The sequence below is a fragment of the Zonotrichia albicollis genome, chromosome 27 (genome assembly GCF_047830755.1).
Source record: "Zonotrichia albicollis isolate bZonAlb1 chromosome 27, bZonAlb1.hap1, whole genome shotgun sequence".
NCBI classification, from domain to species: domain Eukaryota; kingdom Metazoa; phylum Chordata; class Aves; order Passeriformes; family Passerellidae; genus Zonotrichia; species Zonotrichia albicollis.
Genome location: NC_133845.1, coordinates 7,624,295 through 7,649,567, shown reverse-complemented (window position 1 = coordinate 7,649,567; position 25,273 = coordinate 7,624,295). Strand labels below are relative to the sequence as shown.

Sequence of the window (25,273 nt, the reverse complement as noted above, 5' to 3'; positions counted from 1 at the left end):
TGAAGGAGATGTGTCTGGAGGACAGCAGTGTTTTATTCTGATCGCTGAGAAAACAGTAGCAGCACAAGCAGCACTTACATTCCTATTGCTGTAGTCAGATGGGAGCCAAACTAATCAGTATTTTTAGTATGAAAGTAAATTTGGGATACAAAGTAAAAAAGACACACAAATTATGGCAATTTTTGGTTCTTTGTAGAAAACTTTGGTGATATTTGATTAACATGTCTTGTTAAAAGCAGGCAGACAACAGACCACATAATTCTTTTGGAGAAGAGAGCACTTAGCTTTCACAGCTAGGACAGAGGACAGGATTTGGAGGTAAAGGAGGAGTTGTGTGTCCCTTGGGAACATCTGACAGCATAGCAGCCATGCTGGAGGAAACTCCATGTGGACAAGTTCTTCTGCAGAGCTTTGTTTTCCTTTGTGCTAAGGCCACTGAATCCACCTGATTCAGCTGTTCATCCCCTACGTGTGCAGCTTTTTATAGTTAACTTTTATAAAACCAAATCAACAACAAAAACCCCCTGAAATGTAGGCTAGGAATGGATGTGATCTAATGGAATATTTAAAATTAGGACTGTTCAGTTGGTTTTGTATGGAGTTTTTTATTGTTTCAGCCAAGTCTAAATCTTTTATATTGTAGGGAGTCCTGAAATTTTTCCCCAAAATGTCCCAGTTGCTGGACCAGATTAATGGGGTTAGAAAACCACCTCCTCTGGTAGGATATATCTGCCCTCACATCCAGTTTAAATACTGGCTGGCTGTCATCTCTGGGCTTCCTCAGTAGCTGATGCTGACAAACAAGCACCTCCCCAGGGTGATGAAGCTGGCCTGTCTTTAATTCTTGCCTGAGGATGAGATTGATTCCCCCTGAGCAGCGTGTCAGGGTTTTTGCACTGACTCTTAAATGTAATCTAGAATTGAATAGTTTGCACCTGGATTCCTTACACAAATGGTAATAGATGTTTAGCATCCCTACATCTCTGAACAAGGTTTGCAGGTAAAATATAACTTTTTAAACACTATGCACAAAAATAAAAAAGAGTTTTGGAAAGGCTACAGGATTTCAGTGCTAATCAATGCTTAATTTTCTCATATGTGTCAGAAGAGATTTTACCTCACTTTGGGCTCTGAAAGTCCCTTTTTCTCCTCTTGAGAAGAACTGGGGGGGCTGCAGAGACCAGGATGTGGTTTAAATAGGTGGTGGAATTGTTCTCCTGTGCACTGAGATTGTGCATATTATCCAGCTTTGCAATAGGTGAAGCGCAACAATAAACTACAAATTAGCAAACAGACCCTCTTCCCCCTTTTCCTTCTATTTCTCCTCTTTTCCCTCCCTTTTTTCTCCTTCCCCTGCTCTTGTTCCCCCCTCTTCTCCCCCCTTTTCCTCCCCTTTCCCCTCTGCCCTTTTTACTCCCTTTTTTCCCCATTTCCCCCTCTTTTCTTCCTTTTCCCTTCTTATTCTCCCCCTTCTTCCCCTTCTCTTTCCCCTTCCCCCCTCTTTTTCCTCCCTTTCCACCCCGAAATCCTCTAGTCCTCATTCCTGAGTGTGAAAACCACCAATCACTTGTTTTTCAAATTTTAAAAGTTTAATAGTAATGAAATGGTTATAAAAATAGTAACACAATTAGAGTAATAACAATTTGGACAAATTGAATTAGGACAGTATGAGACAATAAAAGCAAAGAGTTACAGACAGTCTGGCTACCTCTTTCTGGGCATCACCAGCCCGAAAAAGGACACCTGCTAATAAAGGATTAACTCTTAAGAACAATAGTGCATATTCATACACTTCATACATGATGCATAAATTCCATTCAAACACAGGATTCTGTCTGGTCATTGTCAGCTTCTTCCTTCTAATCCTAACAGCGCTTTCAAGGCGGGAAGAAGTTCATTTCTTCTTATAAGAAGGCAATAAATTTGTTTCCCTGAAAGATTTAGGTGTCCTGTGGCTGCTATCTGGTGCGAGTGCCTCATTAACAAATTTTATAGCCTAAAACTATATTTAACACAGTACTTAAGAGAATTAATACAGCATTACTTACTAAGACAACACATATAACATTCATTTTAATATTGTGAGATGCAAAGCTGAGTTTCGTGTCAGGTACAAACAGGTGATGTGTGTACTTGTGATTGCGATATGTGTGGACACCGACAATGGGAGAGCTGTGAATTCCAATCATAACTCAGGAAAATAAAGCATGGAAAAAGGCCTTTGAACCTATCTTTTGTTTGCAATTAACCCTGGTTGATTTAGGAGCGTTGGAATTAAGGTGTTAAAGATGTTGCTTTTTGCTTGCATTTAATCCATAAAGGGCTCTTCAATAATTACCTTTTGAAGTATAATTTTAGAATATTACTTGTGTCCTTGAAACTATAGCTTTGGGATATATATAAAGGAAATATGCTTATCTCACGCCTTATTGAAGCAGAGGAAAACAGTTTGAGAAAGGAAGGTGAACATCACCTCAAGGGTTTATGGTTTTGACCAAAGGGAAGCTGGACATCACTGTTATGAGATTTAGAGTCTCTGCAATTAAAAGGTGGACACACATCTGGGGAGCTGGGCCCCACCAGATGGGATTCGTCTTTCTTCTTTCAGAAACTGGACCGTCACCATCTGAGGATACTCCTTTGAGATACACCCCGAGAAACTAAAATCACAATAGTAATAATTTGTGATGTAATAATTTGGAATAAAAATTGCTGATGAGTAAAAGATTGGAAATAGAAACTGCTGAAAAAAAGCTGAAGAGTACCCCTATAAATACCTGTAACCCTCAATTATGGGTGTGCAGTTGGTGGGAAAACTTCCCCCACTGTACCCAGCGCTGTATTGCTCATACTTTACCATATTAAATAATAAATTGATTGCTACTTGAATATTGGCCTAGTCAAGCTTCTTATTCATAACAATATTTGCAAAAAGCCAATCATACAATCCATGCATTTTTCCCACTGAGCATCCTCTGCCCGCGTGCGGCAGCGCTCGGAGCAGGAGCTGTTGGGCAGGAAGGCTCCTCCCTGCTGGGGCCTCCTTGGGACCATGGAATGCTTTGGAAGGGACGTGCTGGGGTTTTCTGCTTCTCGGAACTGCGCACACTCCAGGGAAATGGAGGAGGAGTCTCTGCGTGAGCCGGGCCTGTTGGGGCAAGATCTTGTTTTGCCTTGAAACTTAATGCGAGGCTTAGGCACGGCTGAAATGAAAGGCAGCGGGTGAAGGATGAGTGTTCAGTCATTTCTAGTGTGCATTGCTGTATGAGGGGCCAAAGTTCAGTCAAAGATGGCTTTATAACTCCCTTGCATGTACTGGGCAAGTGAAACAAAGATTAATCACAGGGTTGAACTTTACTTTGCATTTATTTCCCATGCTGGGTTGGGATGTGTTTGTAGTGTCAGTGTTTGGTTGTTTAGGGTTTTCTCCCTTCAAAACTCAAGATTAAGTTGGACTTTTGGGAGAAAGGGCTGATCTTGTTAGCATTTTAAGTTGAAATAGCAGAATTTTCCAGGAGAACTGAAGTGATTCTTTACTGCTGTTGTGGTTGACTCCATTGATTTTACAATGTCTATTCTAGGATTGGGAAGCTGCACATTTTCCTTTGCCCTTCCCTCTAAACAGCTTCTTTTCTTCAAAGGAGTAAGTACACCAGAGAGCTTCAGGCACTCGAGTTACCAGGCAGCTTCAGGTACTAAAAATGGGCAGGGAGCCACGAGTAGTTACTGAGAATTCAGCTGATAGACTTAGAAAGAAACTGTAAATCGAGACAGGTCAAACCAGCTCTGAACAGGCAATGCTATTGTTTGTGTTTCTGTGTTTAATGAGTGATTATTTATTTCCTGGGAGTACATTTGTGAAAGGGGAATGTTTTCCATTTTCCAGCCACATTTCAGTGATGTGGTCAGCATGGCTTGTGTTTTGGTTGGGCAAAATACAGAGCTTGTTGAGAGCCACATGAACAGCTTGGAAAAGCATGCTGTTTTTCTGGGATGTTCAAAAAGGAAGTCCCTCTGCCTTCCTTAAATCCACCTTTAGTATGTTAAGCAGTTAATGGCACTGCTCTTCTGCCTGTCTGTTGTCCCAGTTCTGCAATGCCATCACTGTTACGTGGTATGCAAATCTCCACAGCCCTGAAAAGCAGCTGAAAACTCATTTGACTTGGATGAAGAGGCATTTAGGTGGGTATCAGTCTAAAGGCTGGCAAGATAAAAATCTTATCTTGGTAGAGATAAAGGGGTAGCTGGAATTCAGTACAGGCAGCACTAGTTTGGTCAAAAAGGCAAAACTCTGATTCAAGCTCTGAAGGCCAATGATGCTTTTTAAATAGCTGCTATCTTTGAAAGAAGCTTTTTTCCTTGGTGACTGCTCCTAGAAGGCCAAAATCCCCATACTGTCCTCAGTGGGGGTCCTGTCCTGTGACAAGCCCTGTGTTTGAGAGTGCTGAGTTGAGTGCACAAATTAGAAACAGTGAGAAATAGGAGTATTCTTTATTGTTTAGGGTAAGAAATAGCTGCCACAACAGCAGGAAAAAATGGAAACCAAAGAGGAGTAATAGAAAATGGAGATGACAGCAATTGCTGCTGATGTAAACAATTAATGCTATTCATTTTGGATAAAGCCCAATCACAGCATTTCCAAGAAAATGATGATTCTGCCCCACCTTCTGCTCCTCTACAAGCAACCACACCAAGTATGTTGTTATGCACAGTCCTTGATTCCTATCTCCGGATACTTTTTTGCTTTCCTTGGGGTTTCTTTTCTTATTCCAGTGCTGTATTTCTTTCCTGATGTTTTTATGTCATTGCTCTCTGCTCCCTCTGGTTTGTTTGGGGTGATGCTTTTGCTGTGAGTGGAGGTTTGGGGGACATTTCAGTCAGCCCATGTTACTCCCTGTCTCAGAGGGCTGATGTGGAAGCAGAAGGTGAGCTGCTGGGACAGCTCTGGAGCTTTGGGGAGGATTCTCTGTCGTGGTTTGAAGTTGCTGCAAGGGACAAGGAAGGAATTGGGAATTGGGGCACATCTGGGGTCGTGCACCTGTTCCTGCCCTGGCTCTCACTGAGTCATTCCTTTCAGTTTCTCTTCACTTGCAGTGTGCTGGAAATTCACTTACTCTGTGGAGTAGCAGAGCTTGCTGCCTTTTTGCTCACATCCTCTGGCCCTTTCAGGCTCATCCCAGGGGTGTTTTCCCACCCAAGTGTTTCTGTGTTGCTGGTAGGGAGCTCAGCTCAGAGACACAGAGGTGGATGCTTTGGAGCTCAACCCTCTTACACTTCTGCAATGCTCTTCTGCTCACACTTTATGTTCCACTGGTGAGTGTGGGCTGTGCTTGTTCCTCCTTGGCTTTGTGATGTTTTTGGCTAGACATTGCCTACTCTTGATTGAATGAATTCAAAACTTTGTAAACAGCCTTGCAAGGTGGAAGTTGCATCTGCCTTTGCTGCATTTATTCATTTACAGTGGTGCTGGGAACTCACTCTGCTCTGCAAGGAACTGTTCTAATTAGAGCAAAGTTTTCTTGGAAGCCAAAAGCAAAGTAGTGCCATTTAACTTGCAGAGAGGCAAAATAATTTTGTCTGGGCTGTAGGAATGACAATTGCCCGGGAAAAGTTAATACTTCCAAGTACTCCTAACTCTGTTTTTACATCATCAGCGACTATTTATGCTCTGTCAGCTTGAAGTTACATTATCTGAAGTGTGTCAAGTCAGAATGGTGTCATTGCTTTTACAGCCTCTCTCTTCTTGAATGTCACCTCATCTACTACTTCTTAATTCCATTTCTGTCACTCTTTCCATCCCTCATCTCTTTCCTGGCTTGCCAGACAGCACTGCAAAATTATCAGACTTGCTTTCCAGTTGAAGTCACTGCAGCTTAGCTCCCAGCCAGGCTTTGCAGCATTAGTCAGGAAAACTTTGGCAATAGGCTGAAAACCAAGGCAGATGTGGCTGCCTGCAGCAGCGGGATGTGCTGGAGAGGAATCCAGGGGTGGTTTTGTGCAGATAAGGGCACTGGGAGTTTTTCTTGTTTTCCCTCCTTACAAAAAATTTCACAGGTTTATTTTTCTTTGCTCCACCAACTGCTGTCTTGTCTCAGAAGTTACCAGAGAAGTAAAAGTTTCCAGCAAAGGAAGGATGCAAGGCACAGAAATGCAATTAAAGTAGTAAAAAGGAGGTGCAGGGCAGGCAGATTTTCTCGTTTGGAACTGTACAGGATGTCAAGTTCTGATTCAAAACCTTCTGGGATTCTTCTGGTTTTCTTTGCCATATTGTTTGTAAAAAGGGATTTGGTGATAACTCACCTACAGCAGAGAAAATTCTGTAGCATAGATAAGAGTGCCTGGGAGGGAGGAAAAAAAGAGAGGTCTGGATGTAAATGAGTAAGAGTTTATTCTTGTGGGTTTTTCCCTCGGGGAATGTCCACATGAGGTTCTGAAACAGAGCTTTCTTCTCTTTATTTTCCCTGCTGGGATTTTCTGTGACACTGGGGGTGGCAGTGGAAGGAGAGGCTGGAGATGATGGTCTTTTCTTGAGTAATAAAATAGAAGAGAATGGAATTGGAGATGGGAAATAAGGCCAGGTCTCACCAGATTTGGAGATTCTCATTTGAACCTAAGCACAATTGTGCTTTGTCACAGCAAAAAAACCCAAACCCAGCCAAATTTTGAAATACAAGCCTCTCCTACTGCTAAGAAAGCAAATATGAACTGCATTTTTATTAAAGGGAAGTTGAGTTTTTTAGTGTATAAAATCACATTCTGTCTTTGTGATAAGTTTGAGATACCATAAAAGCCTCTAAAATATTTACCTTGGAATTGTGTTGGAAAGATTATTATGTAGAGCCAATATACAATGTGATTTTGTCTGATGTTTGAACTTAAAAATGGGTTTCTGACTTTCTTTAACTTTGGTAATTGCCCTGCTTTTTTTTTTTTTTTCTTTAGCAAGCCAGTTCATGTATTAAATTGAAATCTGTACAAATTACAGTTAATTATAGTCAGCTCAGAGTGAGGCCTAAAATAGGTTACATGCTGTTTGGAATAAAATGTGCTGAAAATGATGAAACCTGTTTGGCTGGGCCTGAAGTCCATTCTGAGGTGTTTGATCCTCCCCTGGCTGCTGCTCTCCCATCTTCCCCCTGTGTGCTATGGCAGGGCTGCTGGCTGGGCAATGAAATGACAAGGTTCCTTGGAAGGAAAGGAAGGTGTGAGACTTTGAGCCTTCTGTCTTTAACAAGAGAGGCTGAAATGGTTCCTCACTCCTGTTCATTTCACACCAACCAAAGTTCTTCCTCAGTATTGTCGCATTATACAAATACCATGGGGAAAGACTTTATATTCACTAAAATAAAAAAGTAGCTAGCACTAAACTTACTGTATTCCTGTCTTTTTCCCCGTTGGAATTGCATTTTGGGTCCTGACTTTCAGGGGACATTGCTGTCCCCCTGTTTGGAAGGGATGGTGGCAGAGCTGCCTGGTGAGTCAGCAGGGGCTGCTTAACCCTGGCCCAGTGCAGCACTGCCAGCTCTGGCATGGTTTGTTTATGGATGATGCACAGACTGTGGCTGCTTGTTGTCCTTCAGCTGAATTAGTGCTTTATGCAGTTTTTATTATTCGGAATGCTACTGAATTAATTACATTAAAACAACTTCACTAGTGACCTTGAGCAAAAGTTATTTCCAGCAGCGCATCTGCCTGCATTTATGTAGTGACTTAATGAATGCCTGCACACTTCCACTGCTCAGCTATTGTTCCACATTCCTGCATGCATGTGCTTGATGGGAACTAATTATTAGTTTAATTGTATGCAGAAATATTTATGCATTACATTTTTTTGAGAATTATTGCACTAGGTACTTGTAAAATCATCTGCTGATGTAAACATGAGATCTAAAAGGGCACATACAGTAGGGACTGACCTGCAGGTACACCTGGGAAGCTTTTTGGAAAGCAAATTACTTTGAAAATAACTGGACCTGAGCTTAGTCATTCTGCTTCCTGATCAAGTATGGCTGCAGTGTAACTAAAAGAGGATTTATTCTTTACCTTGCACAAACCTGGGTGCTCTGTAAACCCAGCTGTTTTTTTCTTTCTGTTCTCTCCTCTATCACTGACCCAAATTTCTGTGTAATTGGTAACAATATTCAGCCAACTTCTGTGCTCAGGTAAGGCTGAGACTGAAAACCTGCCCTCAGTGAGTGGTGCAGCCCTGGCACACCCTGGGGGATCTGCTGTGGATGGGGAGGTGAAGGTGCAGTTGTGCTGACTTGGTTTTGTGACTAAAGGAGGGAGCACATTTGACCCTGGGCAGCTTTCAGGAGCTGTGTTGTTGGGCAAGACGCTGTTTGTGTGGAGTTATTTTGAAGGGTAAAACTGGTTCAAACTGTGCTCTTTCCTAAGAGGTACTTTCTAATAGAGGTTGAGATGCGCATGGAGGAACCTGAGGAGCACACCCCACACCCCAGCCTTTCACTGCAGCTGACAGGAGGCTGACACAGTGTGGGAGGCCTTGAGCTCCTGACTGGAGGGGGTAAAATTTCTCCCAGTCACCAGCACCAGAAGTGCATTGTGAATGTTCTTCAGACTTGTCCATCCAGAGCAGTGGGGGCTGGTTTTGATGTATCTCAAGTCACAGAGGAAATTGGGCTTTGAGTTAACATTTTGTCTACCCCTGAATAATTTGGGGGGGCCCTGCATCACAAAAAGTAAAACATTGGTGTATTGAAGTCATTCATTATACTTTAAGTTTTGTTGAAAACTCACCAGCAAAGTGCACTTGTTTTCTTTTGCTGATACCACGTTCTGCTTGGAACTGCCAGAGCTCCAGGAGTGGTTGGACAATGCTCTCAGGGACAGGGTAGGGTTGGTGGGATGTCTGGGCAGGGCCAGGAGTTGAACTCAGTGGTCCTTGTGGGTCCCTTCCAGCTTCTGTGTTTGTGTGAGATGGGGAATGCTTTCCATACTCACCAGGGCTGTAGAGCCCTGCTAGTTCCCCACCAGAGCTGCCATAGTTTCCCCTGTCTTTGCAGTAGCACTGCTGTGCTTGCTATGAATCATCACTTACCAGGCTAAGCCTGGAGAAAAAAAAAAGAAGACTTGCGATAGGAACCAGCTCAGGTAAAGAGGTAGCTGATGATATCATCCTGTTAAAGCTTAAAAAAATTGACTATAAAACATTTTCTATCCTTGAATATTTCAGTCTGTGGCCTTTCTTTTCACCTCGTGTCTTTTGCAGTTGTGGTTTAGCAGGATCTCTGAGGAAAAAAAAGCAATCAGAACATTTTAGGTTTACATTAGTTTGTTGAGGTTCTCTCAGCTCAACAGGACTGTCAAGTGTGGGGTTGAGCTTTGCAAGGGGTGCTTGTGCATGTCCCACTCTAAACCCATGAGCTGCTCTCTGTGAATTTGCTCAGGGGCTGCATTATGGCTATATTAGCCACAGATCTACAGTTTTGCAAGAGGAGAACAAAAATTTATAGCCCCTGTTTACTTAATGGTAGGTCAAGAGACCAGTTCTGCAAGTCACTTCTCATTGTAGTTGCTTCAATATGGAAAATATTTCAGTGGAATGCATCCAGCTTTTTTCTCTTCATTTTTCTGTTTCTGTCTGCTGTTCTTTGAACTTGCAACACTGGAGGCCACAGAGGCATTTTGTGGGGAATATAATCTCAGAAAGGAACACTTGATGGAAGCAACTTGTACAAATGAAATGCTCTCTGTAAAAGGAAATAATTCATGGCTTTTAGCTCTTTCAAACCCATCCTAACACTCCTGCTGGGTTCCTTTCACTGTGAAGTAATGCAGAGGATTAGTCAGCATCATCTAATTAGGCAGTGGCAAAGCAAAAATGGTGTTCAACAGCCTCTGCCCTGGTTCTGTTTCCATTCATAGGACTTGCCCATGGAAGCCAAGGACATCTGAGTGATGGCACTGGAAATGTTGGAGCAGCTGTGAGGTGAGGCATGCTCAAATAGGATTTCACCTCAGGAGGAGATCCAAGGTCATCCTCTGCAGTTTCTATACCAGAGCAGTCGTCCTGTGGTCTGAGTGAGTCTGCAGGTAACTGCAGCACCTCCTTGTTCCTTAATAGCTCTGGTGATGTCAGGGCCTTAATTCTGCTCCATCCTGCTGGAAAAGAATGGAGTGAGAGTTGCTGGATAGCATTTCCTTCCTATTCCTATAGGTCTGTGCTGCTTTGGTGTCCATGTTGGGTTGTCTTGTGGTGTATCTGTGGCTGAATTCCTTTAAAATGCGCTTAGCAACAGTACCTGGCAGGGCTGAAATGGGAAAGCTCACCTTGAATTCTTCCAGGGTGGGATGGTGGAGCCTCAGCATCCAAGAAAATAGTATTTTTCACGACAACAGACAGGGAGCAGGACAAATGCTTTGTTGAGAGAGGGTTCTCTTGGCCTTTCACTTGGCAGCAGCACTTCAGCACTTGGTTAGCTGCACTGAGGGGCTCCCTGGCCCTCTCTGAGGGATGCTGACACTGCAGCTCACTTGGAGCACAAGCTGGATTTCGCTTCTTTCTTGGTGGTTGACACAGGATTACTTACTGGGGAACTGGGGAAGAACAAGTCTGCCTTTCCCAGTGCAGGTTATTACTATTGAGTTTTGCCCACCGGAGCATTAGATGGGCATAAAGGAAGAAACTGCTCTATTTTGTACTGGGCTTTTAAAACAAACAAGCAAAGCACTTTTCTTATTAGAACATGGGAATTTTACCAGCAACGCAGTTGACACTAAATAGTTTTAAGCAGAAGAAATTGCTGTAGATGATGATCATCTTCAGTTAATTGACAGAGCTGGGACATGAGAGAGGACAGCATGGGAAAGTGTTCTGCTTATTTCTGTCCAAACTGCTTTTTTGGTGTGATGTTATCAGCTATCAGCCTTATTGCTGATAGCTGATATTGATAATGAACCTGTAAATTTTTCTATTGGGACTTTTTGTGTTTCCCAGTTTCAATTAAGCTGAACCCACAAGCTCAGCTCCTTGTCCTGTGTGGAGGAAGGATGTATATCCAAGACTCCCCAGTTCACTGGAATGCCCATTTTGGTGCCTGTGAGTCAGTCTGGCTCTTCTGACCATGTTACACAGAGGAGAAAAGTGGCAGAATTCCCTTCTGGTACAGCTGCTAAGAAGCTCTTGGGAGGAAAGAGCTGTTGGGAAGTGGGAACTGTGAGACTTTGGTGATGAGGTGCTGCAGCCCTGGGATGGTGTTGCCTTGATGAGGGGGATGAAGTGTAGTGGAGAGGGAGCTTGTAGATGGGACTCCACGGGACTGGGAGAAGGAAGCAACCAGGGCTGAAAAAAAAAGCCCCAAAATGCAGAATTTCAAGAAGTGAGAGAAATCCATTTACTTTTACACATTATACAAAGGCTGAGTCTGGAGAAATTATTTTTCCCTGCCTCCCACACCCCCTCAGGAACACCATCTGCAAGTGTTTCTCTTTTCCAGTCTAAGGAGTACCAGAGGAGATTAGAGCTGTTTTTTCCCAGACTTTAGATGGGAGATCTCCAGGGACATGTCTACCCAACTTTCCAGCCAAGCTTCACTGCTTTCTTCCTTATTTTTCTTATTTTAAATGAATGTCCTCAATATAGTAATAGAAGCAACATAACAATTCACTTAGGGACTGCAGTAAAAAAATGACTGTGTGACATGTCTGCCCATTGAAGACACCTTTGAAATGATGTCCTGAATGCAGATGAGATTTGGATCTTCCCTTTCCTGCTGCTTTTGCAGGGCTGGGCATATGGCAGTGTCAGGTGGGATCAGAGTAACAGTTTCTGGTCCAGCAGTTCACCTTTGTGCTCACCCAGATCCCCATTGCAGTTCTGAGCATTCTAAACCTCGTGTATCACCTTGTCTTTACAGCCCTGTCACCAACTGGGGATGAACTCTAGGAAGAGATCTTACTTGATTTTGGTTTTTGAAGGGAAGGTGGAAGAGGAACCTTGTGTGAGGCAGTTGTAAGGTGAGCCATGTCTGTATAAATAGAAGTGCTGAGGTGGATAAGCTGCAGCAGAAATGCTTCAGAGGCAGGAGAGCTGCCTTGGTGAAATGATCACAGAATTGTGAAGCCTGGTCCTTTCTGGCTGCTGCCATGGGGACCTGCACATCAGTTTTTCCTCTCCCCAGTTCCCCTTCAAGTGCAGATTCATTTAACATTGTATTGAATGCATTTGAGACCCCTGAAGTTTGAGCAGAGAGCACAAGGGGTGGGGATGGCTGCAGCAGAGCTGAGGGTGCTGCACAGGGAGGGAAGGGCTGTCCCAGCCTCTGGAGCTGATGCAGGGGTTGTCACCTCATTTCTACCTGTGCCTTCACTCAGGATGGCTCTGGAAGTCCTCAGTGTTATTTCTCCAGTTTCCAGTGATTTACAGAGTAAAGAAGGAGAGTCCTTGACTTCCTTGGCAGTGCTGCCTGTAGAAGAAACACCTGGCAGTGTTTAGGCCCCTTCACTCAGGGTTGTTTGAGCACACACAGCTTCTCCTCTCCTCTGCAGTTCAGGGTGCTGGGAACAGCTCAGAAAATCCCTCTTCAGAAGTCTGTTTGGTCTCTTCTCTCTCTTTGCTCTGAAAGCCTCATATTGTCATTGTGAGACTGACTTTGCCCAAGAAATCAGATGCAGACTGTTTTACATGCGGAGTGTCTGATCTCTGTACCTGATCCCACTGTGCTGTTGAGCAGGTGAAATCCTGTGGTGATGGAATCTATTTGTGAAGTAATTCCCAAGTTTTTGTGTTCTCATTTAGTTTGTCACTCAGTCTTTATTTCAGTCACCTTGGATGTGCACTGGCATAAAGCAAGTGTAAGGTAAGCTGCTCCTTAAGAAAAAGGAAGATTCAGGATAGTACAAATCCAGGCAGAGTTGAGTCTTCACTTATTTCCATGGGGAGGACCTGGTGATGCCTGTGCAGTTCCTTTTCTCCAAAGCTTCACTTGCTCCAGGCCAGCTGCCTCCATGTGACCTGTCAAGGTTTGTTATCAGCCATTCATCCTTAATCACTGGGAACATTGATCAGGGTGTTGTGAATAACTGAGGGTTCCGAAAATCTCCCTCCTGCATGGAACTGCAGTTAATGGATTTTAAAAATAAGCTGGGACAGTCTGGCAGGTACCTGCTTGTTCAAGAAGTCACACAGAGAGAATTTAACTGAATCCACCCAAAGTGAATTGGGCAGGAGTCCAGAGATTCAGTCACAGCCAAGGTGTCCCACCAGCACTTCCCAGGAGTGCCATGGCCTGGTGTCTGCTTTGGTGCTGCATTCAATGCATTTTGGCTCCAGGATGGCTTTCTTCCCCATCTCCTTTCCCTCCAGACTTCACACCATGCTGGCTGCTTTGCTAACAGCTCTTGAAGAGCCTGTTTGCCTCAATAATCTGATCAAGGAGGAGCAGAGAGATTCCTTCCCTTTACTCTTTCAATAAAGAAAAGAGGAGCCTGTCTTACTATTTATTGCTGGGCTCCCTTTGTTTTTTTAACTAGGCCAGCACTAAAAATGGAAGTGAAGATCCCAGAAATTTCTTTTGATTAGCAGTAAGTTTGAAGAACGACGTACAAGGGAGAAGGTGGAGGAGCACAGGCTACTGAAGATGCTGGAAAACACTGAAATAATCCATTTGGGTCCTCAGATGCCACATAAAGCAGGAGTTTGTGGCTCCAAATATGAAAACAAAATTAGTCTCTCAGTAATGTGGGCTTTTTTATTACTTTATTGGATTTTTCTTTTTGTTTTGGCTTGTTTTAAAGTGGCATTTCAAGCCTCTGTTGGAATACATAGACTGTATATATTGCTTAATTTCATCAGCCTTTTTGTAAAGAAGCACTGGGAGAAGAGCAATGTTTCCTCCATTTTGCAAGCTCTAGTTTATTTTTTCCCTTCTCCCTCTACCTTGTTCCTCTGTTTTCTTTTTCCTGTAGGAGTGGCATGATATTCAACAATGATGAAAACATATTGAATCTTACAGGAACGTAATTTGGATCAATTTTTAAAAGATTCTTATTTACATGCACTGTGAGACACCCAGGAGAATTTTTTATGGAGATGGTTACTGGCTTAAATATTCAATAGGCTTATTTATTTGATGATTATTAATAATTATTATTCTTTTTATTGTAAGTATTATTTCTAAACCCCTTGCATCTAGATCAAGTCACAAGAAAGAGCAGAACCTCCAGCACTAAATGTGGGTTTTCCTTTCATTGTTGACAACAGTAAGTTTGGCATGAAAACAGAGAGGCTGAATTTATATGATAGCAATAATTCCAGAGGAGCAGAGAAGGAAGTCCATCAATTTGATTGCGATAAGGAATGTGATTCAAAATATTGTTGTTGTTGTTGTTCTAGAGTCCCATACCTTCTTTTGGTGTTTTCCTATGGCTGTAGATCTTCACAGCACAGACTCCTTCTTCTGCATGTTGTTCCTTCGTAGTCAGGGCTCCTGACTGGCCAACCCACCCGCTTTTATCCCAGTTACCTTCACCAGCCACAGCTGCTGCCCATCAAGATCAACTGGGACCTACCGGGGCAAGGCCTGTGTACAGATATTGAAGTACAATACAGATATTTACTGGGACTCAAAGGCCACCTCTACTATAAAATAATTCTCCCGAATGTGATTACTTGTAGTACTCTCATATGTAGCTCTCCTAAAAGGGCTAAGTTAAATACTGCATCACTTGACAGGAAATCCGTAAAGGTTTTAATTTGAGGTCTGTGGCCAAATCAGTCCTTATTGTGTCCCATGTCCAGGAATCTAGCCACAGCAAAGATAGCATTTGCATTAGTCTGCTTTAAAAGCTTTAGTTTAGATAAGAGGGAAATCCTGTGCCAGTGGATGTGCTGTGTGTGGGGACTGAAGGCAGACAGGGCTGATGCACCACACTGGCTCATGTCCCCAGCACTTTGTGCATCTTCCTGAGGGAAAGCACTGCCTGGCACAGCTCGGGTGATCCAGGATTCCGTGCCAGGCCTGGGACTGCAGCTCCTTCCCTGGAGCTGGGCTGGGCTCTGTGCTTTGTCCTGGCAGGCAGAGAGTCCTCAGCTGCACTAGAGCTGAGCTCTGCTGCTGCCTTCGAACTGAGAAAGCCTCTTTTCAATCTCCAAAGGGGCTCAAACGTAACTTTTGCTGCCCCACGAATGTTCTTGGAGTAAATTTTGTTAAGAGATGTTATATTGCTGAAGGCATCAAATCCATCAGTTTGTCTGCTGTTTAGGAACTTAAATCAGGAATATTTATAGCCACTTTCCTTTTTCACCTGTCTTTCTCCTGCTTGTGATAGTAAAATTATGCCAAGTGAATTTTATTGTATTTTCTTTGCAATAAATATTTCTGTGATTTTTCTGCTCTGGAAGCAATGTTGGGAAATCATTTGGGCATCAGGCACTGGGATTGAGATTGCTGAAGAACATAACTGGTTTCAAACTTGGGCCTAAAGATGTACTTGAAAGCATTATTTTAGCTAGTGGTGAACCTTCCTATTCTAGGCATGAAATACAAGTTATGCTCCTGTGTAGAACTTCAGATTGTGGCACATGGTTTGTTTAGAATTAACTTTGCAACAGAGACCTGTGGATTTCCATCCTGAGAACTGATCAGGAATGGTTTGGGTTGAGAGGGCCCTTAAAGCCCATCTCATTGCACACCTGCCACTGTCCCAGCTGCTCCCAGCCCTGTCCAGCCTGGCCTTGGGCACTGCCAGGGGTGGGGTGGCCACAGCTGCTCCGGGGGGAACAGACCCAAAAGGCAGCAATTCTGTAGCTGTACCTCAGGGTTGATGCGTTGGTCACTGTGTACTCTGGGAGAGGGAACCTCCCCCAGAAGTGTCAAGGAGGGAAAAGGCATCTGGATGTGCTGGTTCACAAGGGTGTGGGGTTGCACTTAGGGAACCTGCCTAGTTGCATTTTTCCATAAATTACGGTGCTTCAGCATGCCCAAACTTTTCTTTCTGCAGTGTCTGCTCTCCATTTAGAGGCAAAGTTTTTCTAATGCTTTTTTTCTGCTATTGTTTGGGTTACTTGTTTCTTTTAATCTCTTTCTTCTTTTAAAATGTTTTCTATTTTCTCCTTTTTTCTTTTCTTTCCCTCAGTATATCTTCCCCCCTTCTCATTCACACTCACAGCCTCTCTTACTGAAAGTCTTTGTTTCTCTGCCTTTTTTTGCCTCTTGTAGGTTACTTTGTCATGAGGTGGGAGTAAGGGACAGCAAGAAAAAAACACAGCAGTCTTTAGATTTTTATTAAAACCACACTTGGTAAGACTTAACATTTTTAGAAATGCTTTTCTGAGCAACTATCACTTTCAGTGCTCACTTCTCTAGTCAGAAAGACATTTTGAGTTCCTTTCATTTTCATAATCTTCATTTAAATGCAGCCCCTTAAACTCCAAGAGTGATAATTGGACATACAATTTACTAGTTCTGGAATGCTGGCTGTTTGGCACTAGCAGAATTGGAATGAAATCAGCTGTGAGTCCTCCTATTTGATCTGGGAAAGATGTGTCTGAGCTTTTCTGTAGTGATTTAAAGTGACGGGGATGGTCTTGTTTTTAATTTGCAAATATTGGGCCTTTTTGCAGGTAAGCCCTATGTATAAGGTTATATATTGAAAGCAAATTCACAAGCAAAAGCTGTTCATTTGGAGAGCCTGCAGCGAGCATTAGAAGCCTGAGAAATAAATGTGTTCTATATGTGGTACAATGAGTAGCGTTTAAATTTTATTTCTTTTATAAGATCTTGATTTTCTTAAGCTTATTGCATATGTTTAGGATTTTTTCTAATTTCATTTGTGAAATTATTCTTTGTTTCCCAGATAATAGGACAGAGAAAAAAGACTATTACTACCACTGCAGATTAGAGGCCTTTAGCAGAGGCACCAGCTCTGCCACCAGTTCTGGTTCACAATTGCAGCCCTTAGGCATGAAGTTGTCAGAAACATCCAAGTAATCACCTCATGTGCTTGAAATCTATCTTGTGCTTCCCAAGATTCATCCCTGAGGAGTTGTTGGCAGTGTTTGTTTTCACGCTGGAAATATGAACATATTTAACAGTTGCGTAATAGCACTGATCCTTTTAAACAAGTTTCAGAATCCCCCATGGAGTGGTCACAGAATCACAGGATCAGGTTGGATTTAGGCTGGAACAGCTCTCCCAGGCCAGCCTGTGCCCGATCCCCACCGTGTCACTGCCCAGAGCACTGAGTGCCTGTCCTGGTTTGGTGGTGCCACGTCCAGGCCTTGCTTGGACACCTGCAGGGATGGGGACTGCACCCCGTCCCTGGGCAGCCCCTCCCAGTGTTTAACAACCTTTCTGTGAAGAAATTCTCTCACCCCATGCTTTTGGGTGCTGTTGCCAGTGGGGTTGTTCTAGTGGTGCTTTTGACCCAGGGTAAATGTCCATCTCCATGGTCAGGTTTGAAGATGTATTTATGTTTGAAGACATATCTATTTTAGAGGAGGTGCAGAATTTTTCATCTGATGCTTTTCTTTGCATTCAAAGAGCAGTCTCTAAATCTGTTGTGGCAAATGTGCACATTTTTATAAAAATACTCACCTGTAAATATTGATTACGATGACTTCTTTGCACCAAATTACAGTGTGCCTGTGCCAGGGCATGAGTCACCTGCCACCCCACAGTTGTCACCCAGGAGTCTGACACTTGTGTTTCTTTTTATAGGTTTGACTTAAACATAGTGACTTACTCATTTCCCTCCATTCCTTGACAGGAATTGAGTCTCAAGACATCTTAAAAGCCATGTGTGGATTGTTGAGATGCTAAAAAGGGACAGCCTGTTCTTCCTGGACAGAAATCAGAAGTGTTGGGTTTGAGGGGTTTTCGGTGGGACTGGAAAAATAGGCACAAGTGATTCCACATGATCCACATGTGCTTCCCTGGGAACAATGGCCCTACCTTGCCATGTCACCATATGCAGGTACTATGGGGAGTTGTGTCTTGCTCACAGTAGTAAGAGTTGGTGGTTGGTGTAGGAGCTCTGCCATGGTGCAGGTTGATCTTCAGCTGCCCATGATTTACATTGCTGATGCATAATGTGCTGCTCTGCTGCACTATTTACAATTATCTTATATTGGGTCAAATGAAACACTGATTTCCTTTCACAGTCTGTGAAAAAATTTGTTACTTGTTTGGTTTCTGTGAGTGCTCAGGGGTGAGCTCAAAGGGCTTATTTTGGCTCCACAAAATGTGCAAGAGATTGTCTGCCTTCCTTGCTGGCCCCACGTGATGATTTTCCTTCCTCCTGCTTTATTGAGGAAGAGGAGTCTGTATCAGTGAGCCAGCATGGCCTGTGAGGGATGGGGAGACAGACCTGGGATTTTGGAGACCTGACTGATGTCCCACGGTAATTAACTGAGTGCTCAGACTGGTTATTTAACGCCCCATTCCTTCATTTCTTCTCTGGCTTTTCTGTGCAGACTCCTCCATTACCCAATGGAATGTTTCTGCTGGACTGTGGAGTTCAATCAATGCTGGGACTGCAGAGTTCAGTCCATGCTGGGACTCCCAGACACAACTGGAACTAACTCGTTGAATCGAAAAGTGGGTTTATTTGCTTTCTTTAATGATAGTAATTACCCAGGTGCTGTATTTTGTATTCTGATTTACTGACATCATTTGTCCTGAAGTTTTAATGCTATTGAGCCTTCATGTCCATGCAGAATAGATGCTGGAGATCCATTTAAAATAACTGGCAATGGATGTCTTAGAAATCCTGTCCCTGTCTCCCTGAAAGACTGGAGGGTAAGCCTTGAGCCAGGGTTCAGGTAGACCTTTCCAGGAAAAGCTCGTATTTAGCAGCTTATATTGGATTCCTTCTCTTTAATCTGTGAAGAATTTGATTTATGCCAGCAGCAATTCTTTATGAAATAAGGAAAATGAGTTTGTAAACCAGAAGAGAGAGTGGCCTGACCAGGGAGGTGGCTTTGTGGGAATGTTACTTTACCACATTTAGGAAGTTACAAAGGATACAAACAAGTGTTCTCTTTAGCTCCTTGGGCTGGGTTTGTCTTCAGTCTCTTTTTTCCCCCAAGAGCAGCATCCTCTCAAGCACTGCTCACAAGCCTGTAACTCCAAGCAGTCACTGAGATGTGTGTTTAAAAGTCTGTGCATGACCAACTGCAGCAAGGCAGGCAACAGTGGAGCATCCTTATGGATCCTTTATCTTGTACCTGTAGGAGGGTCTTGAATCATGACTTGGGAGGTTCAGGTTGTTGACCTGAGTTCTGGTGATTTGATCTGTTACCCTTAAATCTGAGATAATCCCTTGAGGGCTGTGTTGATTTGGCATGGCCTGGTTTTTTGGTAAGGGCAGGGAAGGAAACCATAGGGGGGGAAAAGGGGTAGCTTCTGTGAGAAGCTGCTAGAAGCTCCCACCATATCTGATGGCTCTGAGGATGGACATGCTGCTGGCCCAATGAGAGGGGTTGGTAGTGCCTCTGGGATGACATCCTTCAGAAGAAGATCAAAATGGCACGCATGCTGTTTTTTCCTGAGGGGTGGGGAGGTGCCGTGGCTGCCAGTCCGGCCTGCGGTGAGCTGTGCCTGCCTGGCTGCCCCAGCCAGCCATGCTGCGGGCACACGGGCAGGGACGGTGCCAGGGGCTGCTCCTTCCCAGTGTGAGGAGGGCATTGGGCACTGCTGCCAGGGGCTGCTCCTTCCCAGTGTGAGGAGGGCATTGGGCACTGCTGCCAGGGGCTTCTCCTTTCCCGTGTGAGGAGAGGTGTTGGGCACTGCCCATGCCATGGTGATGGGGCCATGTGGCCAACGGTGAAAATGTGGCGGGCGACTCCCTTGTGCTGAACCTGGATGAAATCATCCTCTTGGTGCTGTGGGATCTGCAAGAATCTTTAAATTAGGGGAACTTGTTTGCAATGGTACCTACAAGCAGCAGGTTTTCTTCTAGTCGGGGAAGAGGAGGAAGTGAGGACATGTGAGGGAAAACAACATGGTGGCACCAAGGTCAGTGGAAGGGGAGGAAGTGCTCACAGCTGAGATTCCTCTGCAGGCCATAGTGAGGACTATGGCAAGACAAACTGTCCCCTTGTAATGCATGAAGTCCATGGGGAATGCAGAAATCCACTTGCAGCCCGTGGGAGAAGTGCTCCCAGCGGGGCGGGTGGAGGCTGGAGAAAGCTGTGATCCAGTGGGAGACCCAAATAAAGACAGAAGGCTCCTGCTTCCAGAAACAGAGAAGGCCCTTACATCCAAAGTAGAGCAGCCTAGCCTTAAAAGAGTGCACCCCCATGGACAAGTGACCCACACCACAACAGTTTTGGGAAGATCTTTGCCCGTGGGAGGGACCCCATGGCATAGCAGAGGAAAGAGTCCCCGCCTCCAGTGAACAGAAGATCTCGAGTGATTAACTGACCAAAACCCCCATGCCTTTTCTCCCTGTGCTGTTGGTGGGAAAGAGGGTGGAGCTGGAGGGAAAAATGATGTTTTAAAGGCTTATTTTACTTCTCATTTTCCTCCTCTGACTCTGTTAATAATAAATTTACTTTATACCTTTAAATTTGAACCTGTTTTGCCTTTAGAGTATTTTCTCCTAGTCTTTATTTCAACTTATGAGCCCTTCATTCATTTTTTCCCCTTCTCTGCTCAGCTGTAGCAGAAGAAAATAGGCAACCAACTTTCATGGGTCCTTTGCATTTCACCAATGTCAAACCACGATGGGGGAAAGGAATGGTAATAATTGTAAGCATACTACCTTTTTACTGAGGGAAATATGTCCAGTATTTGTTAAAAAGAGTATTGCATGTGTGTAAAATAGTGGGTTTCACCCAGAACTAAATTATCAACTACTACATTTTGTGAATGTGGAGTGTAAAGGGCTGTGCTTAACGTAAAACCCAACCTTGCTGCAGAGCTGTGGGCATGAAGACAAATAGCACATGAAATCCTCAGTTCATTCCAGTTACTGAGAAAATGCCTTAAATCTATTTTCCAGTTTGTGTTTAATTTTAGTTACCTGTGGATGTGGGGATGTCTAGAAGTGTTACATTGTGGAGACAGGAAAGATGGGATTTTAAACTGCTGTTTTTGCACCTTGTGTGCTTATTACATTCTGGAAACTTAATGTGGAACCAGCTTTTTAGCCTGGTTAATTATCCCCTGCTGGGGGTAATTCCCAACTTTTTAGCCTGGTGTGGACAATTCCCAGCTTTCCTGCTGTGTGTCCAGCAGGGCTGGTTTGGGGCCGGGTGGCTGGGGCTGCCCTGGCCTTGCCGTGCGCACCAGCCGGGCTGAGCTCTCCTGACTCCGCGCTAAATTACACTGGCACACCTCGGGTTTTATTTCCCAGACACGTTTTTGGAACATCTTACTGCTCACTTTTCTAGTGGATGTGTTCAACAGCTTCTGTTATTCCCTTTCCCACCAAACCAGTAATGAAATTCCAGAATGGTTTGGGTTGGGAGGGGTCTTAAACCCCATCCTGTCCCACCTCCTGCCATGGGCAGGGACACCTTCCACTAGACCAGGTTGCTCCAAGTCCCATCCAGCCTGGCCTTGGGGACTTCCAGGGATGGGAGTGTTAGGAATTCTGGATGTCGGGCCTGGGGACCAGGGCTGGAATATCCTTTTCTGTGTCCTTTTCCCCTGACCTTTGATGTTTTCTCGCTATAACACACACCCAGGCTTCTCACATGATGTTCTCTATACAAAACTAATGAAAAATTTGCTAGAAGATTCCCCAGGCTTTTTCTCTACTATTTTCCTATGGTTCTTTGTAGGTTTATTATATCTTAAAATGTTTAGATTATACCCATAAGGAAAGAAATTAACAAAGATCTGTGCATCAATAGATTATAATGAAAGAAAATTAGATTTGTCTTTCATATTCTTTTTCTTTCGGTTTCAGAAAAAGTGAAATCTCCTTCATGTTCAAAACAGCCATTTTATTGTCATTTAACTGTGTGCTGTGTTAAAAAGCTTTCAGTGATGTTGAAAAAAAATCACAGAAGCTGTACTTGGAGAAAATACAGAACTTACCTTTTAACAGAAAGCATTTCCAGTTTTTAACAGAATGTCTATGTCCAGTTTTTAACAAAATCAGTGATTTTTCATGGAAAGATTAGGATAGAAATGCATTCTGTGCTTTGTCTCTTTTTCTGAGTGGTAACCAGACTTGATCCTTACCTTGGAACATCAGAGGATGAGCTAAAGCTTGGAGGTGCACTGGTTTTCCTTGGGGGTTAGGAGCAGGAGCAGCATTTCTTGCTTTGCAACATTTGTGTTATGTAACATGAGATCTACATTTCCATGCATTATCCCCTTCTCCAATATTTCAACACAAAAATAAACCCCCAGTAACAGCAGAACAATCCTTTCCTGAGGATCTCAGTGATCTTGTCCTTCTCGATGCAGAGTGAATGTCAGCATGAGAGAGAGATGCTGAGTGACAGTTTCCATGAATATTACTCAGGCCTCATAAAACAGAATATTCATGTGTTTATAGCACTGGAATAGAGGAGAGTTTGCAGATACAGAGCTGTGACTGACCAAATAAATGCCCTGCAGGCCAAGATAAGACTATCCCTGAACTATGAGAAATTTCACCTGTGTTTTGGAACTTCCTGCATGTTGCATTTCTGTCCTGTTGGCTGTTCTGTGTGTTGAGGCAGCACCTTCTGTGAAGGACAAACTCCACACCTCATTTATTTGGGGTGTTCTGGCTACTTGTATTTAGAAGGAGTTGGTGCTTCAGTGCTGGGTGCAGATCCCAGGCTCTTCCAGAGGATTCTGAACACTTCTGTCCATGCTGCTGGGTTTTCCTTGGGCTTTTCTGAGCTCCTTTTCTGTGTGGCTCCAGGCTTCCCAAGGCTGTGAGAGTCACATGCACATATCAGCAGAGTGTTCCAAGTAATTTCTGAACTTCCAGCGTAGCTTCCTCATGGCTTTCATTTATCTCCCAAAAGCTCTGATACCTTTACACAGCTGGAGAAAGCCTTGTGTAAAGGTGAATTCCCAATTTGAGGTGACCTGTGTGATGCTGCTTGACACACAAGCTTTAAATCCAGGGTTATACCAAGAATTTCCTAATTTCCTCTCCCAGTCTGCCCTGCAGTGCAGAACTGTCTGGATTTTGTGCGACTGAGCTGATCCTTCTGCTGCTTCTCCTGTGTCTCCCATTTTAACAGAACTGTGTATTGTCTGCTTCAGCTGTCCCAGCTGATTTAACTGGATTTCTTTCCCTTCTTCAGCTTTCAAACTTGCTGCAGAGCAAGGGAGAGACTGTCACCTATGTTGTGCTTGGAGAGGGAATGCTTTTCCTAGCTGTATTTCCAGAGCCAGGAAAATAGTTCTCTATTAGCATAACAGTGTGTCCCATGTCTGGATAAATGACCTGGAAGAGCAAATCCTGTGCTTTGTCAGATGGTTTTGGTGTCAAGGTGTCAATGCTTGTGTCAAGACTTCTGGATAATTGATTTAACTTTGGTGGATTTTGTTAGCATTTCATTTGCCCATCAGAGCTGTGGGCATAAAATGTTGGTTTAGGGGCAGTAGAAGGACAGTGTTAAAAACTAAAACCAGGTGTTCCTCAGCTTTTTCCAACCTATCTCCATAGGTTTAAAAATTGCAAGACTTGCTTGAAAAGATTTGCTTTTTTAATTGTAGCAGGGTAAAGTAGTTTCTTAGAAAGCAGCACTTGGGAAAGGAGATACAGGGCATTTTGTGCTAATGAAGGAGTGAAAGAATAGAAAGGAAAATACTGATAAGTGGAAAGGTTGAAGTAACAGCAGCAGTAACAGTGAAGGATGTGAGTGGGAAAGTGGGGTGATAAGGTGGAGAGCAGGAAACAAAGGGTGAGAACTTGAAAAAGAGAAAGCAGCTGAGTGGGAACCTGATGAAGTAAAACAATGGAGAGAGATGTGAAGAGCAGGGCAAAGTGAAAGTTGGATGTGAAGTTTTGGGGCATTTGATATGGCTTAAAACAGACTTAAGTAGAGGAGGAACAATTTTGAAAATGTCTTCTAATAATATGAGAGCAAGGCAGAGGTCATGAGGGGTCATTTAAAGACACCTTCCTGTGCAGAAGTGTTTGTGCAGAATCCAGCTTCAGTCAAATGAAGCTTCCTGCAGGATTCACAGGCTCACCTTCTGGGATGTGTGCCCTGACTTCCTCAGCAGTCCCAAATCACTGATCTCTGAAGAAATAGTGCACATTATGTTATGGGTTAGTGTGGAGAGCTTGGGATGACACTGAGTGCAAGCTCTGAGAGGTTACACAGGCAGCTTTGGGAATGTTTGAGTAATCACTGCTCTTCTGACTTTCAGCTCCCTGCTTTTCACAGGGAGAACATCAGCAATATCCTTTACTAGATGAGGTGCTTGGATACTGAGTGTGGAGAAGGAAGGTTTAACTGCCTTCTAATCTAACATGATTAGAAAGAATAGAACTGAGAGATTGTACAGCTGGAGGTACTTAAACCACAGTGTCTTCAAACTTTAATGTCTGAACAGGCAAAACTGTAGCCCTGTTTCAGAGAGGGTCAGTCAGAGTGAAAGGAGAATGACGGCTGTGATAAGAGCAGGCAGTGACATAGAAGACAGAAATTCTCCACTCTTTCTCTCCTTGCAACTGTCTTGGGGACATTTTAAATAAAAGCTTTCATCCAGGAGGAAACTGAGGTGAGATAGAGGCAGAATTATTACTAGAGCTATTACAGTATATTCCTGTGAGTCAAATCATGATTGCCTAATATAAAACCAGATCAGCTCATTGCCAGCTTTACACCTGGGGAAAAAGCAAACTGGAGTTCTTTGTAGGACTGTGTATTTAGACACAGTGCATTTAGTGCCTGACAGCTACACCAGAGATGCTTAATGCAATCCCCAGCTCTTCCACGTGGGAAGCTCCCTGCTGTGCAGGTGTGGAGTCAGAGCACTCCTGGTGCAGAGGAGAGGCTGCAATCCCATGGGACACCTTCCTGCAGCTGCAGGTGCACTGCTCTGGTGGTCTGGACTGTCCACAGCACTCACAACTGACACACAGTTTTCAGTTCATATGGCAAAAGAGAGGATCATCTTGTACTTAAAGAGCAGCTGGGCTGAAAAGGATCTTGGGGAAATGTGGAACGATGCTCAGAAAGGGGAGGGATGGACAGATGGGGGAAGCATTTGAATTTTTTTGACTCCTGTGCAGTCTCCTCTGGTTATAGATACCTGGATGCTCAAATCACTTGCAGGAAATTCTTTCTGTGTCCTTGCTAGTGCAGAGCTCTTGCTCTGGAGCAGAGGCTGCTCTGTGAGTT

The 25,273-nt window shown here is 43.8% G+C and overlaps 1 protein-coding gene across 3 annotated transcripts in view; it reads left to right on the top strand.

Moving 5' to 3' along the window:
- The window catches only part of ARHGAP32 (Rho GTPase activating protein 32), a 242,761-nt gene that overhangs the window by 33,065 nt on the left and 184,423 nt on the right, over positions 1 to 25,273 (top strand). Inside the window, exon 2 of one of the 3 annotated variants that reach the window (XM_074559580.1) lies at positions 11,880 to 11,979. The exons of 1 other annotated variant lie outside the window; for it this stretch is intronic. The gene's annotated coding sequence lies outside the window, so the exon portion shown is untranslated. Of the gene's footprint in view, positions 1 to 9,888; positions 9,953 to 11,879; positions 11,980 to 25,273 lie in introns of all 3 variants that reach the window. One more of the 3 variants, XM_074559581.1, reaches the window with a different exon arrangement.